The sequence below is a fragment of the Cololabis saira genome, chromosome 8 (genome assembly GCF_033807715.1).
Source record: "Cololabis saira isolate AMF1-May2022 chromosome 8, fColSai1.1, whole genome shotgun sequence".
NCBI classification, from domain to species: Eukaryota; Metazoa; Chordata; class Actinopteri; order Beloniformes; family Belonidae; genus Cololabis; species Cololabis saira.
Genome location: NC_084594.1, coordinates 7,115,907 through 7,131,975, shown reverse-complemented (window position 1 = coordinate 7,131,975; position 16,069 = coordinate 7,115,907). Strand labels below are relative to the sequence as shown.

General features: G+C 40.5%; 1 protein-coding gene across 3 annotated transcripts in view; it reads left to right on the top strand.

Moving 5' to 3' along the window:
* The first annotated feature begins 406 nt into the window (after window positions 1-406).
* The window catches only part of LOC133448267 (deoxyribonuclease gamma-like), a 43,715-nt gene continuing 28,052 nt past the window's right edge, over window positions 407-16,069 (top strand). Inside the window, exons 1-2 of one of the 3 annotated variants that reach the window (XM_061726635.1) lie at window positions 407-427; window positions 11,822-11,952. The gene's annotated coding sequence lies outside the window, so the exon portion shown is untranslated. Of the gene's footprint in view, window positions 428-11,752; window positions 11,953-16,069 lie in introns of those variants that run through there. The other 2 variants (XM_061726636.1, XM_061726638.1) reach the window with 2 other exon arrangements.

Here is a 16,069-nt window from a genome sequence, read left to right as displayed (position 1 = left end):
CGAGGACAAAAGCTACGAGCAGAAAACCAGAAACATAATTACAGGGCTTAAGAACACATCTGCTAATGCTCTGAAGCAACACGTGACGTCAGCGACGCGCCTGTGAGCCCAGCGTTGCTTTAAAGCATCAGACAGTCAACCGACCGGTGCAGGTCCACGTCTGGGGTCGAGCCAGCCGCATCAAGGCAGGTGCAGCTCGCCTGGGAGACGGGTGAGACGGGAGAGGACTCCTGGTGTCGTCATGGCAACGACAAGCCTCCCGGCCGAGGGGTCCAGCAACGCTCGGAGCCTAAAGGCCTCATGCAAGCGGAACAAATGTGCAGCAGTTGGACCCGAACGGCTCCCGGTTTGACCCCCGCTGGGATCTTTCTGCACATAGTTTGGATGTTCTCCACTTAAAGAGTTCTCCACAAATCTGGGAAACAAGGTAATTAAAATGTTTGAAAGCAAAAGAAGAGAGAACTCTTTATCTGAATGCTAGACTTCTGCTGGGTCATTTGAAGGCACGCGTGGAGTCAACAAAATCATGACTTTGGCATCAAAGGAAGAGCGATTTGTTGGACGCAAGAACACACTGATTGCGTTGTTCGTAATGCCTCGCGCATGCTTCTGAACAATCATTTCACTAGGTGGTTGTTGATCTAAAATCATACTCTGCTCTTACAACACGCTTGAAGTTTCCTGTATATACAGTGGGGCAAAAAAGTATTTAGTCAGACACCAATTGTGCAAGTTCTCTCACTGTAATTTTCCTCATAGCTGCACTCCAACTATGAGAGACAGAATGGGGGGAAAGAATCCAGGAAATCACATTGTAGGATTTTTACTGAATGAATTGGTAAATTCCTGGGTAAAATAAGTATTTGGTCACCTACAAACAAGCAAGATTTCTGGCTTTAACAGACCTGTAACTTCTTCTTTAAGAGGCTCCTCTGTCCTCCACTCGTTACCTGTTTTTAACTGGTTATCAGTATAAAAGACACCTGTCCACAACCTCAAACAGTCACAGTCACACTCCAAACTCCACTATGGCCAAAACCAAAGAGCCGTCAAACGACGTGAGAAACAAAATTGTAGACCTGCACCAGGCTGGGAAGACTGAATCTGCAATAGGTGAGCAGCTTGGTGTGAAGAAATCAACTGTGGGAACAAGAAAGAAAGAAATAGAAGAAAATGGAAGACATACAAGACCACTGATAATCTCCCTCCATGGGGTTCCAGCAAGATCTCACCCTGTGGTGTAAAAATGATCCCAAGAACGGTGAGTAAAGATCCCAGAACCACACGGGGGGAATGACCTGCAGAGAGCTGGGACCAAAGTAACAAAGGAACCATCAGTAACACACTACGCTGCAGGGACTCAGATCCTGCAGTGCCAGTCGTTCCCCCTGCTGAAGCCGGCACATGTCCAGACCTGTCTGAAGTTTGCTAGAGAGCATTTGGATGATGCAGAAGAGGACTGGGAGAATGTTATCTGGTCAGATGAAACCAAAATAGAACTTTCTGGTGGAAACATAACGTGTCGTGTTTGTAGGAGAAAAAAGCTGAGTTGCATCTAAAGAACACCAAACCTACTGTGAGGTATAGGGGTGGAAACATCATGCTTTGGGGATGTTTTTCTGCAAAGGGACCAGAACGACTGATCCGTGTAAGGCAGGGGTGTCCAAAGTTGGTCCTCGAGGGCCGGTGTCCTGCATGTTTTAGTTGTTTCCCTGCATCAACACACCTGATTCTAATTAACGGGCGTCACCACCTTGTCATCAAAGTCTGGATAGTTCTGTTGATGACCGAGCTCCTTGTATCACGGTTTGATTTAAAAAAGGGACACATCTAAAACATGCAGGACACCGGCCCTCGAGGTCCAACTTTGGACACCCCTGGTGTACGGGAAAGAATGAATGGGGCCATGTATGGTGAGATTTTGAGTGAAAACCTCCTTCCATCAGCAAGGTGGCTGGGTCTTTCAGCATGACAATGATCCCAAACACACACACCGCCCGGGCAATGAAGGAGTGGCTTCGTAGGAAACATTTCAAGTGAAGACAATGGGATTTTTTGGAGTTTTTTTTTTTTTTCATTTACCGGTAGTCTCTCATAGTTGAGAAATACCTGTGATGAAAGTTACAGGCCTCTCTTATCTTTTTAAGTGGGAGAACTTGCACAACTGGTATCTGACTAAATACTTTTTTGCCCCACTGTAACTGTGGTTTCCTGCAGATGGTCCAGCTTCCTCCCACAGTTTACGAGTTATGTTATCTCTACTGTTGCCCGTAAATGCTCTAAATGAGCGGAGGAGAGAGTTTGGTGTCCAGGAGAGAGATTCAATCGTTCCCAAACCAGCCGGGAGATGTGATCTCAGTCCCAGTGAGTCCCGGCTCGGCCCTAAGGCCTCTCCTCCTCCTCTTGGGAGGCTCCTGAGAGGAAACCCTGATGACGACCCCAGCGGCGGCGCTTCCCCGAGCCCCTCACCCTGTTCCCAACGAGGATCCACCCTTGATAGGAGCTCATTTCAGCAGCCCTGCGGTATCTAAGAGCGGGTAAACCGAATTTAATGACTCAGACTTCCCTTCAACAGGATGGACGTCTCATGTGTCACTCCTGCAAACAAAACTCAAGAAAAGCCCAAACCCTTCTGCTTACTCCCGGTTTGAAGACGCCAAGGCATCTGCAAGGAAGCTTTTCCATTGCGTAGATCTCCTCCATAATGTCCATCCAATGTCCTGTTTGTGGAGCGTCACTTTTCAACCAGTTTCTTGTAATGGCCTTCTTATAGGCAACAATCATTATTTTGAAGAGGTACCTATCTTCTTTCATAACAACTCCTTCTGGGATCAATCCCAGATACAGAACCTGTGGGTCCCTGGGAACCTTATAATTTAAAATGACCTCCAAAAGCCCAATACTCTCATCCCAGAAAGAGTGTAATTTGGCGCATGACCAAAAAATATGACAGTAATTGGGGGCCCGAGCACTTACAGTGCCTATTGTATCTGTAGGAATTTTTTTTTTTTATTCTTTCTTTCTTCTTTCGAAAGGAGGGCCTTTTTGCCCCCCTAAACGTGCCCCAAAAGTCACCAAATTTTGCACGCAAGCCAGGCCTGGCACAAAAATCGGTACACACCTGTATCATGTCACAACTTAAAGAAAAGTCTCTTGGTGCCATGGCCGAAACCGAACAGGAAGTCAGCCATTTTGAACATTTTGAATTAATCGCGTAATTTTGGCGCAATTTATGCCATTCCTTCGGCAGTTAATACAGCCCGAACCGTAACGTGCACCCAGATGTGTTATACATCAAAATGTGCGTCTCCATCCTACGACAACACGCATTACTTTTCTCTTTCAAAAGCGTTACCTTAGCGATGCTAGACGCCAAAAAGCGCGCCCCCCTTCATCTGATTGGTCCATATTTGATAGTTCCCCAAAAGTCACCAAATTCTGTACGCAAGCCAGGCCTGGTGATAAATTTGATATTTCATGGTTTGCATTAATGGGCGTGGCAATATGGCTCAACAGTGCCCCCTAGAAAAGTTTTCTCTGCCATAACTTTTGAATGGTTTGACATAAAGACTCGTGGGTGGTGTCATCGGACATGGTTTTGAGTCCTTGACCGTAATTGGTGCAAATTAGCCCCGCCCCTTCTTCTGATTGGTCGATATTTCATCGTTCCTATTTTCTGCCATTACTTTTGAATGGTTTGACATAGGAAGTCGTGGGTGGTGTAATTTCTGATATGCTTATGGGGGCGGTGGCCATGAGTGCGAGGGCCCGTTCATTGCTGCTTGCAGCTTTAATTGGCATTATAGCTTCCCCATTGTCTCCAACATTTTTGTTGGAATCCAGTCTGTTTGCTTCTAATTTGATGCGTGACAAAGAAACGTGTCATATTTTTCCATCCAAACTCTCTCCACTGTTTGGAGCTTGTAGAACTATCATAATAGGCTCCACTCACACTCTGAAATTTTGGTCTGTAGTTCACCTTCCCATGTAGATTTTATATACAGTGAAGTGTTACCATTACATTTCTGTAGACATGTGTATAGTTTAGAGATAGATTTGGAAGGCATTTCCTTGTAGGCATTTGTCATCATTTTAATCAGCACATTACTTTCTAAGTGTATCAAAAAAAGTGTCTTAGTTTTCTAGCTCAAATTATTTTTTTAAGCCTTTCAAATGATTTTAAAATGTTACCTTCTGTCATTGTGCATGTAGCTGTAATACCTGTCTGTTCATGTCGTAAAGGTTTTGTCAGTTTGTCCTGGTCTGAAAAGAGTTGTCTGTGAAGGCCATAGTAATAAACGACAGTCTCCTTCAAGTTTATATTTCCTGACTATTTCCGTCCATGTTTTTAGTGTTTCAGAAACAGTAAAGTTGTCGTCTTCCTGGTGTCTGTAGTGTACACTAGAAAAGATCAGGTTCTCCTTGAAAGGTTGATTTGACACCTTTTACAAGACATGGCAGCCTTTCCTGGCATGCATTCACTCATTGTCCATTGTTGCAGAAAGTAACGCCCCCCCCCCCCCCCAACCCTTATTATTTTTATATATTTAGGGCCCGAGCACTTACAGTGCAAAGGAATTTTTTTCCTTGTTTTTTCTTTTTTTTTTCTTCCGACGAAATGAGGGCCTTTTTGCCCCCCTAAACGTGCCCAAAAAGTCACCAAATTTTGCACGCAAGTCAGGCCTGGCGAAAAATTTGATATTTAATGGTTTGCATTAATGGGCGTGGCAAAATGGCTCAACAGCGCCCCCTAGAAAACTTTGTGCCTCGAAAATCGGTACACACCTGTATCATGGCGAAACTTAAAGAAAAGTCCCTTGGCGCCATGGCCGAAACCGAACAGGAAGTCGGCCATTTTGAACATTTTGAATTAATCGCATAATTTTGGCGCAATTTATGCCATTCCTTCGGCAGTTAAAGGAGCATGAGGCTCCTTTCAAGAAATGAGACTCTCTAGCGCCATCCTTCGCCACGACGGCCGTCGGGGGTACTGCAGCCAACAGCGAAGCCGGCACGGGAGAACGGGGAGAACGTGCATGCAGCGTCATGTGACGTCACATCCGCAGCCCAGCGCGGGAAATTCCGGCCCGGAATTGCAGCACATTTTGCAGCACACAGCCTGTTCAAGGCAACGGAGAGATACACTAGAGCAGGGGTAGGCAATTCCGGTCCTCGAGGGCCGGTGTCCTGCATGTTTTAGATGTTTCCCTGCTTTAACACACCTGATTCTAATTAATCATCGTCATCAGCTTGTCATCCAGGGCTGCACAATTCTGTTAATGACACAGGTACTTTTATCACGGTGTGCTGAAGCAGGGTAACATCTAAGACATGCAGGACACCGGCCCTCGAGGACCGGAATTGCCTACCCCTGCGCTAGAGGGCTCATTCTTTTTGGAACGCTTCATCTGACATTATTACTAGAAAACTTAAAACGTATACGAATTTTTTTCATAAATCCTGCCTCAATCCTGCCTCATGCTCCTTTAATATGGCCCGAACCGTAACTTGCACCCAGGTGTGTTATACATCAAAATATGCGTGTCCATCCTGTGACTACGTGTATTACTTTTCTCTTTCAAAATTGTTACCGTGGCGACGCTAGACGCCAAAAAGCGCGCCCCCCCCTTCATCTGATTGGTCCATATTTGATAGTTCGCCAAAGGTCACCAAATTTTACATGCAAGCCAGGCCTGGCGATAAATTTGATATTTCATGGTTATCATTAATGGGCGTGGCCTAACGGCTCAACAGCGCCCCCTAGAATACTTTTCTCTGCCATAACTTTTGAAAGGTTTGACATAAAGAGTCGTGGGTGGTGTCATCGGACTCGGTATTGAGTCCTTGACCATAATTGGTGAAAATTAGCCCTGCCCCTTCTTCTGATTGGTTGTCCCTATTTTCTGCTATAACTTGTGAATGGTTTGACAAAGAGAGTCGTGGGTGGTGTCATTTCTGATATGCTTATGGGGGACGGTGGCCTTGAGTGCGAGGGCCCGTTCATCGCTGCTTGCAGCTTGAATTCTGTTTGATTTTGTACAAAAACCAATAAAGAAAGTTTGGACAAACCCTTCTCAATAAACTTGACGTCATCTACCACACCGCCATCCGCTTTGTTACAGGTGCTCCTTTAATCCCCATCACTGTAACCTCTACTCACTTCCCTCATAGACTGATCCACTGGTATCACTTCATCTACAAAACCATCACTGGAAGCTTCATATCTTGGCTCACTACTTAATATCAACATCAGTAATCGGAACCTACCTGTACGTTCAAGCAGTTACATTAACCTGGTCTTTCCAAAAGCCTGCACCTCCTTTGGCCATGATTAATTTCAGTTCGCTGCTGCTAGTGATTGGAATCATCTGCAGCAAACACTTGGCACTTTTCCACGAGCACCTACTCGGCTCTACTCATCTCAGCTCGGCTCGACTCAACTTGGCCTGGTTGTCACGGCTCAAAAGGCAGAGAACCCAAAAGCACAACACCAAACAGAGTATCAGAGTCCAAAAAGGCTTTAATCAGGTCGAACGTAGGCAGGAGTCAAAAACCGGGCAGACAGGCAGATCAGGCAGACAAATCCAAAGGGGGCAGGCAAAAATAAAAAAACCGGGAATTAGGCAAAGTAGCAGGCAGGCAGAAACAGACGGACTCAGAAACGCTGGAAAGCTAGGCATGAACACTAGACAATCTGGCAGCCGGCATGTTGAAGTGGGCCGGTATATAAAGGGGAACTGATGACCATGGAACCCAGGTGTGGAGATGGGCAGGGAAGCACAGGTGAGGGGAATGAGTAGATTGTCTGGCTGATGAGGATGGCAGGATCTGGAATGACAGGAGAGTGAGTGATCATGTAAAAACATATCCCAAACTGAGAAACCATGACACTGGTTTCTTTTCCATTACAATTCAGCACCTGGAGCACAAGTAGGAGGTTGGAGCGAAGCTGCTGTGACGTATTTGATTGTGAATAAGACAACAACACTAAAGATGTAGAACCTGGAGGAGATGACAGATGTGCTGCTGGGTCTGTGACTTGTGTTTGATATCAAGTTAAAAAATGAGAATGAGAGCAGCTTCAAGCGGCGACGCTTTTTAATTTTTTTTAGTTCGTCTCTGCGCTGCTGAAAAGTCCGTTGGTATAGTAGCCGCGTAGCAGCTATGAAGTGACAGAGCTCCTGGTAGATCTGGTCGTTCCTCATCGACCTTCTAGATCCCTTTTTAATTCTCTCCTCAGCCACCAGGTTTATGAACATCTGCACCTCAGAGTTGGATCATGAAACAAACTTCTGCGCTGCCATTGCCTGTCGAATAAAATGAACAAGAAGCCGCGAGTTGCTCTTTCGCTGATTTCCTTCTCCTGACTCAGACGTCTGACTCCAACCCCCCGACCAATCGGTGGCGTGTAGTGTGATGACGTCACAGCCCGACTCAGCCGCTTAGAACCTCGGCAGAAAAGTTACAGAAAAGTATCTACTCGGCACGTTAGACCTCTAGTGGGAAAGAACCAAACCAAGCCGAGCCGGGCTGAGTAGGTACTAGTGGAAAAGTGCCATTAAACACATTCATCCCATTCTCCTCCTTCAAAAATACACTCCCAACATTCATCTGTGATCATTGCACATGTTTGTAACTCTTCTGGACCAGCGCTGACACTTTTTACTCAAATTTTTGTTACAGTATGTGTTGTGTTTTTTACATATTGTGTTAATTGTTTATTTCACTGTGATTGTATGTGCTTGACTTTGTTCTGCCTCTTGCAGGTCGTCATTGTAAATGAGAAACTGTCCTCAAATGACTTACCTGGTTAAATAAAGGTTAAATAAAAGAAACGACGCCAGACTCTCGCTTCCGCTGTTCAAGTAGACTTCTAAAGTGTTGACTTCGGGGGAAATTCAGTGTTGTGCTTTTAAAAGTACCACAAAGAGGAAACTGGAGGCTCGTCTTCAGCTGGTACATCTTCTGAAACCAGGGCTACAGCTTTGTGCTGCGCACCACTGCAGCATGATGCATGATGGCACGCCAGGAGGAGGACGCCAGAGGCCTGATAACCTCCTCCTGACCTGGGTTCATGACGTCACAGCAACTCCCAGCCGGTTGGTGCAGCCACATCACACCATTACAGAAACAAATAGGTGTCATTTAACCTTGTTTAACCTTAAAATGTTTGATTAAAAAATACATTCTGGGAGGCCTGTTATTTATTTATACATATATATATATATATATATATATATATATATATATATATATATATATATGTACACAAACTCACCTGTTCAAACTCGCTCACTCACTCTAACCAGACACTGTGCACTACATTACACCAGTTTGTTTTATTTATAATAATAATAATAATAAACTTTATTTGTATAGCACCTTTCATACAAGAATTGCAGCTCAAAGTGCTTCACGGTAGGAATATAGACATGTTAAGAACAATGAGAAATAAAGAAATAACCAATAATAGCAAATAAAAATAAAATATAAAAATGATCATATAGAAATATTTAGGTGCAATGATATAATATTGGTCTATCTAGTTTTTTATGCTGTCTGTTGCTGCTTTTTTGTATTAATTGTAAGTGTTTTTTTAACTGTATCTCTTGTAAGGTGACCTTGGATGACTTGAAAGCCGCATCAAGATAAAATGAATTATTATTATTATTATTATTACCATTATCATTATTATTATTATTATAAACACCGTAATTAGAGAAGAAGGGCACGTGAATGGACGCACGCCAGCCCTGATAACAACGGTGCAGGTGTTAATTTCCCTGCAGCGCAGATTAAGTTCACAAACCACGTGTTCAACCTGTGGTTTGTGAACTTGTGGGTGTTGTTTGTGGTAATGAATGGTGTCACGGCATCGTGGGTTCCTGTCTGATGTTTGCAGACTTCCTCCTGCAGCACGAGGGACAGAAACACGCACATCTTTACAGCAGGAGGAGCGCATTACTAAAGTTATGCGCTCCTGTCAATCTGACTGAAGTTAAGATGGACAGCAATCTTAACTTTAGTAACAACACTGACCACATCTTTAAATCTTGTAATCAACGACTACATTTACTACGCAAGCTACACTCTTTTAGTGTGAGCAAGCAGATTATGGAGACTGTCTATATTTAATAAGAACCTCAAAGAGGGAATCTTAACCTTTAACATGGCAATGTGGTACGGCAACCTTAACACAAGAAATAGATGCAAGTTTCAAAGAATAGTGAATCTAGCCTCAAAAATAATAGGGAAGACACAGGGAAAATTGTGGTATTTATAAGGAAGTGGAAAAAATGATCCTACTTAACCACTCTGCAGTGAGTTTAAATGAGTTCCCTTAGGTAGAAGGTACTGTGTACCAACGAATAACTAACCGTAGAGTCATTCTATAATTAGGGGTACATTTCATATCAACCAAAAGTGACAAAATCACTTTTCTTTTTTGATAAATAATCTAGTTGTTTCCATAATATACCCCCTAAATGTGCTAAATTCATTAATTGCCAAGCTTAAACTCTAATTACATATTAAATATTTTAATGAAAATAAACATTGGACTCATTATTTTGTCAACCGTGTTACGGACAAATGTTGTGTCATATACAACAAGAACTAGGTACTACACATTTGATAATACATTTGTTTGAAAGGTTTTGAGTCTATTCACCAGGGGTTTTAAGGTTGCCTGTCTAACTGATTTAAAAATATGAATTTTGAGCTTCATAATGGACATTCTATGGGATGTTATCAGGAGGGATTCATATTTTTTTCAAAATAAATGCATATTACACTGAATTTAGAGTTATTCACCAATCTTATGTAAGACCTCCCTCTCTACAGATATCCTCCATCTTTTTTGTTACAGTTTAGTCAATATTTAAAAGATATATGACACAAAAACCATTCATAACACAGTTGACAGGCAAAAATTACTATGTAATTAGGCAACTCCTATGTAATTACTATGTAATGTCTGTGTTATAACAATACTTCATGAATGTTTTTTTATCAACAACACTCAATATAAGTATAAAAAATGACAATAAACTGCCAACATTGTCAACCGTGTTAATCCCCTGTCAACTGTGTTACAGTTGGGTAACACAGGTGGGTAACACAGTTGACAGGTAACACAGTTGACATTTCAGCCATTTTAGGGCCTTGTGCTAACTGCAGACCTTGGACCTGTCACTACATGGCCTTGATCAACTCATGTTTTTATACAGTTTCTCTGTATTTTTGTAAAAATAACATGTAAAGCAAGTTCACAAGAACATGTTGATAACACAGTTGACGATCAATTAACCCACTCTATGTGCACACAATAATATTGATGAAATATTGAAGAGGAGGAGTAGAAATTTACCACACTGTCTTCAAATCTCCCTCCCTGAAGGAAGGGACATCATATAATTTTGGACATGTGACTTTGGAGCAAACCATTGCTGATTTATAGGGGTTTTTTCAATGGGTAACACAGTTGACAGAGATTTCTCGGACACACACAAAGTGGATGATTTAATGTACATGCATGAACCAAATAGTTTTTAAAACACCTTTTTCATATATTAATGATTATTTTGAACAAATAATTATGGAAATTAAATACAAAAAAATGTATTTTAGTGTTAATCTGAAGAGCCAAACCTGACATTTAGCAAATCGGACAGCACAAAAACAACAAAATCCAGTATAGAATAAGCATTTTTTGAAAAATAAATGATGGAATCTGTTGACATTTTTGTATTAAATGAAAGGGAAATGTGCCCTGATATAAAGTTGATCATTGCTTTAAGTGAATATTTAGTAAAATTGATAAATACAGCCCATGGACATGACATGTACCCCTAATTATAGAATGACTCCGTAACATATTTAAAAACTCATTCATTCCCAAGGCCATTAAGGCTCTGAATGAGGGCACGTCTCTGTCTTTTATGTACATGCCCTTATTGTTCCTCCTTTTTTGTCATTAAGATGTTTTGCGTGTAAATCTTCAGTCTCAGAGTAACCAAACATGTGCAATATATAAATCTCTTTAATATTCATGCTGCCTCACTCTGCTGCACCCTCTCACTTTTTATTTCTTTGTACAAATTTAATTTTTTATCTTGTATTCTCTGCATAATTCTTGTCTGTAGAAATTGTAAATAGGTCATACTTATTCTCACTACCTCAAACTGCTGCACCTTAAAAATGTTTATAATGTTGTACATAGAAATTCCACATTTGTCTATTGTTCATTTGTTTATATTTTAACACCTTTAATACCATAGAGAGCGAAACTACCGGAGTCAAATTCCTTGTTGGACATTGTTCGAACCTGGCCAATAAAGCTGATTCTGATTCTAAATTTTAAGTGTTTGTTGCTGTGTCATGTTACTGTTGTTTTTGTATCATGAGACAAAAGACAAATCTCCACTTGTAGACAAATAAACTAACATTTAGTGGGTTGGTTTGGTCTCGTGGTTTTTCTTTTTTCTTTTCTTTCTGTGCTTGTCCAGCTCTCTCCTCTCATTGGTTGGCTCCCGACCAATCACGCTGCCGGTGGGCGCCCTCCCCGCGCCAGAGGCTCTTAAAGGCTGATTTATGGTTCCGCGTAGCTACGGCGTAGGGTACGCGGTGACGCACACCATACGGTGTGCGTCGCCGCGTACCTACGCCGTAGGCTACGGCGTAGGCTCTGCGTCGATTTAACGCGGGACCATAATCACAATAGGCTCTTATTGTGAAGTCTATACATTCCTCAGGTGAGGCTCGGCTGCGCGGGTCGGCGGGTCGGAGTTCCTCTGAGCAACAGCTTCTTCTTTCTCCCCAGGTAGGAAAAAACTTCTCTGATCCGGGGGGGTTTCTTCTGAATACCTGACACCAGGACAAAGAAACAGCCGCGTTTCTCTTCACCCAGAAGTAAAGGTGGAAGTCAAACGTGTTTATTTACCTGGACACCAGGTGAGTTGATTGGAGGGGGTTCTTTTACAATGAAACTCTCGTAACAGCATTCATTCATTCATTCATTCATTCATTCATTCATTCATTCATTCATTATGATGATCGTGGTCGTGTTTAGGGTCTCTGGGTTGTTTCTGTTGCTCCAACGAGGGTTTAAACAATCAGAAAATACACTTAAATTGCGTATATTTCCGATTTTCTCAGGTTTTACCTACAAATAGTCGAAGAACAAGACATTTAGTCTCAAAAAGTTGCACGAAATGAATTATAGCGATATCCAACAGCTGACAAATGTTATTAACTTAAATAATCGTAGAGGTCATTTTGTTATATTTACATGATAAATATAATAGCAGGTGAATAAAATAACCACGGAGCATCAAGCAAGGAAATTTGTTAACATAATTTGTTAAAATCGCAGTAAAAACGCTCGTATTTGGTTGGAATGTGTCAAAAAACGTCAGAAATTACCTGAAAACTGCAAAAGTATTTGTGATTTTTACAACCGTTTCGTGAAAATAAGGTTAAGTGTAATTTTTATCACAATTTCTCTACTTTTAAAGTTCAAAAGCAGAGAAATTGTGATTAAAAATTACACTTAAAAAGATCACCACCACCTGAAATCTCCACTGTCTGTGATAGTCTAAATTAGATTAAGGTTAGGCAAAGGGCATGCATCAGTTCATTCAGGTGATGAATTAAAGATCCAGTCAATAAAATACATGTATTTGTACAGTTTAAAGCATTATTTATGTGTTATTTATGTGTTATTTATGCGTTTTTCATCATAAAAAAAGAGCAAAAAAATAATAATAATAATGCGGATGGTTTCAGCCCCTGATCATTTCTCATTAGCCCCTGATGTCTTTGGATCCTAAAAACGCCCCTGTTTTAAACTATGTTTGTTTCAAGTTCTGGCGGGTATGCGAGCTGACAGACAACAGAGAGATGATGAAGTTGTTGTGTGAGAAACGGACCGTGACCGGTTTCCAGATGGTTATCATTTGGGGGTTGAGGCTTTTTAGAAGCCCAGAGAAGAAAGAAAGAAAATCATAACAAACATAAAATGTAATGACAAGATACGACTTGTCTCTTGGGAAATTGATGCAATATATGAAAAAATAGATATAAAAATAGTGAAAAAAGCTGAACAAGTCCACTGCTGCTTCTGTGTTGGGTATTTTTCCTTAACAGATCAGCAGTGAGCTACAGAAATACTGAACAATTAAAACCTCAGTAATGGAGGAAATGTCCATCCTGAACTGGTCATAGTTGTTTTACAGCCCTCAGGAGCACCTTTTACACGTTTTCATGTTTGCCTCCTCTGGTGAACTAAAAATAAATTCCTGACTGGTCATAAGAAGAAAATGTAACTTAATGTTAAGTTAAAGTCCCGTTTCCGAGGGGTGGAGGAAACCCACACGCCCAGACAGCCAGACGGCTCGTCTTTATTATTTTAATGGCTCATTAATGACAGCCATGAACAGAAACACACAATGCTCCTGCGTGTCGGACTCTTTATTAAAGGCCTGTCGGCCTCGGAGAGGCGATGGCGTCACAAACTCGTTGGACAACACCAAAGTATGTTTGAAAGAATTACCTGGGATTTTATGAATCACCTAAGTCGAAACACAACCAAACAAACACAGTTGACCAGGGTGGAGAACGTCAACAGATGATTTCACCTCTGTGACAAGATGACATGAAGTTTACAACATCTTCTCTCATCTGTTTTGAAACCAGCCTATCTTTCCACCATCCACTGATCACTGTGAATACAATAATTAAGTTTTGCATGACTTTTACAATAAAGATTAAAGCAATATACTGTGAAATAAGTACACAGTAATTTACTGTAATTTCATATTTGTGATATTACAAGACATAGTTGTTAAAGCGCAACTGTAACTTTACAGCTTCAATGGCAAAGTAATAACTGTGATATTACTTTGCTGTACATCATTACAATAAGTACTTTTACAGTGTATAAATATGAAAATAATGCTAAAATCGAACATTAATTTTCTGTGAAAGCAATGCAAATTAATCGTATATCTACTGTGAATTCATTGTAAAATTCAAATAAGGTGTACAAAAGCACAAACTCAGAAACTAAAGTTCCACCTTAGGAGAACCGTTGTACTTTAAATTGAACATTAATCATTTTGGGGCATTATTAATCTGTCAAATCAACCCTGGTTACACATATTTTTTAACATACAGCAAATGCTAACTTCAATAAATTCGACCTTCTAGTCATAAAATACAGTTTGAGAAATGATGCAATAAATTATGCAAAAATTATTATGCAAAAATGTCAAAGTCAACAACCGATGTCATTATTCAGCTGAGGAAATCTCTAACAGTAAGAGGATGGGAATAAGACTTATGTGGCGAGATAAGAGAAGGGAAAGAGTGATGAAGTGAGACAAGTCATCACACTACAGCGTTGTATAAAAAATCTTGTGCAAAGTTGTTTCAAAAGAACTACTACTACTACTACTATTACTACTTCTCAAAACCGACTATAGGCTACTGCTGTAAATAACTATGCAGTCTAAGTCCATAAGTTTCCTCTCACATGAGGGTTCATTCATTCTCAGCAGTTTTGGTTTAATCAAATGGCCAAGGCTAAATTTTCCATCACAGTAATTAAAAAAAACAGTGCTATCTGTCATTTGGACGAGGTTCAGGTTTAAAAAGTTGGATGTTGAAGCAGGAAATTGCCATCGGCAAAAGCTGAAGGTGTTTTCCTGGCCCGATTCCTCTGAAATTATTGAGCTAATAGAGAAAACGACGGGTTTGGACAGAGTCAGTGGGATGTGATGACAAACGGGAGCTTAAAGCTCCATTTACAGGCTGGTGTGACGAGAGGAGAGGGGACGCCACACCTGCGGCGCTCACGATAACGTCATGACACATTCACCTCTGGAGTGACTTTGACAGAGGAGTGAACCTCAGAAATGGCTCAGAGATGTTTATATGATCCATGAAGACACTTCCAATCTAAAACACGTGTTAAAGAGCGGTTTAATCAACGACCGGTGGGAAAAAAACCTGTATTTTTTATTTGTACATTTCATGTAGGACACACGTCAAAGGGCTTCACAGAAAGACGTTACAAAGTGTATTAAAATGTAAAATGGTTTAAAAGCAGGAAAAAAAATGATAAAGAGACACACGAGTTAAAAAGAAGAATCAAACAGAAGAAAGTTATAGACAGTAAATAAAAAGGGTTTCAACCTTGATTTAAAGCAGCTGCCCTGATGCATTCTGGGTAAATTGTGAAAGAGTTTAAAATTAAAACTTAATTAGCTTAATTTAAAGAAAAACTAACTACATAATAGTAATTTAGTTTTCTGTTTTTTGTTCTTCTGCTGATTGTTTTAATTCTCCTGGCGTCCAGAACTGCATATTTTTTTTAAAGTGCTTCATGAATAAAATGTATTTTAATTGAGTCAGACAGAGCATATTTTTCCAACATCCACTGATAAATGTTTCACTGCGAATTTACAATAAATATGTTTTGCATGACTTTCACAATAGAGATTACAGCAATATTGTGAAATAGGTTCACAGCAATTTACTGTAATTTCATATTTGTGATATTACAAGACATAGTTGTTAAAGCGCAAGTGTTTACTGTAACTTTACAGCTTCAATGACAAAGTAATTCCTGTGATATTACAGCCTTTTGCTGTACATCATTACAATAAGTACTTTTACAGTGTATAATGTGAAAATTGACTATCTGTGAAAATAATGCAAATTAATATTACATTTACAATGAATTAAAACTAATGAAATGCTAAATTAAAAGTACAAAATAAGAGCTCACCTTTCCCCGAAGACATCACTTAAAAAAAGGGCTTTGTCCCTCCTCCAAATAGAGTGTACAACAACACAAACTCAGGAACTAAAGTTCCACCTGAGGAGAACCGTTGTACTTTAAGTTAAACATTAATCCTTTTGGGGGATTATTAATCCGTCAAATCAACCCTAGTTACACATAATTTTTAACATACAGAAAATGCTAAAAACTTCAATAAATTCAACCTTCTAAATACATTTTGAGAAATTATGCAATAAATTATGCAAAAATTATTATGCAAAAATG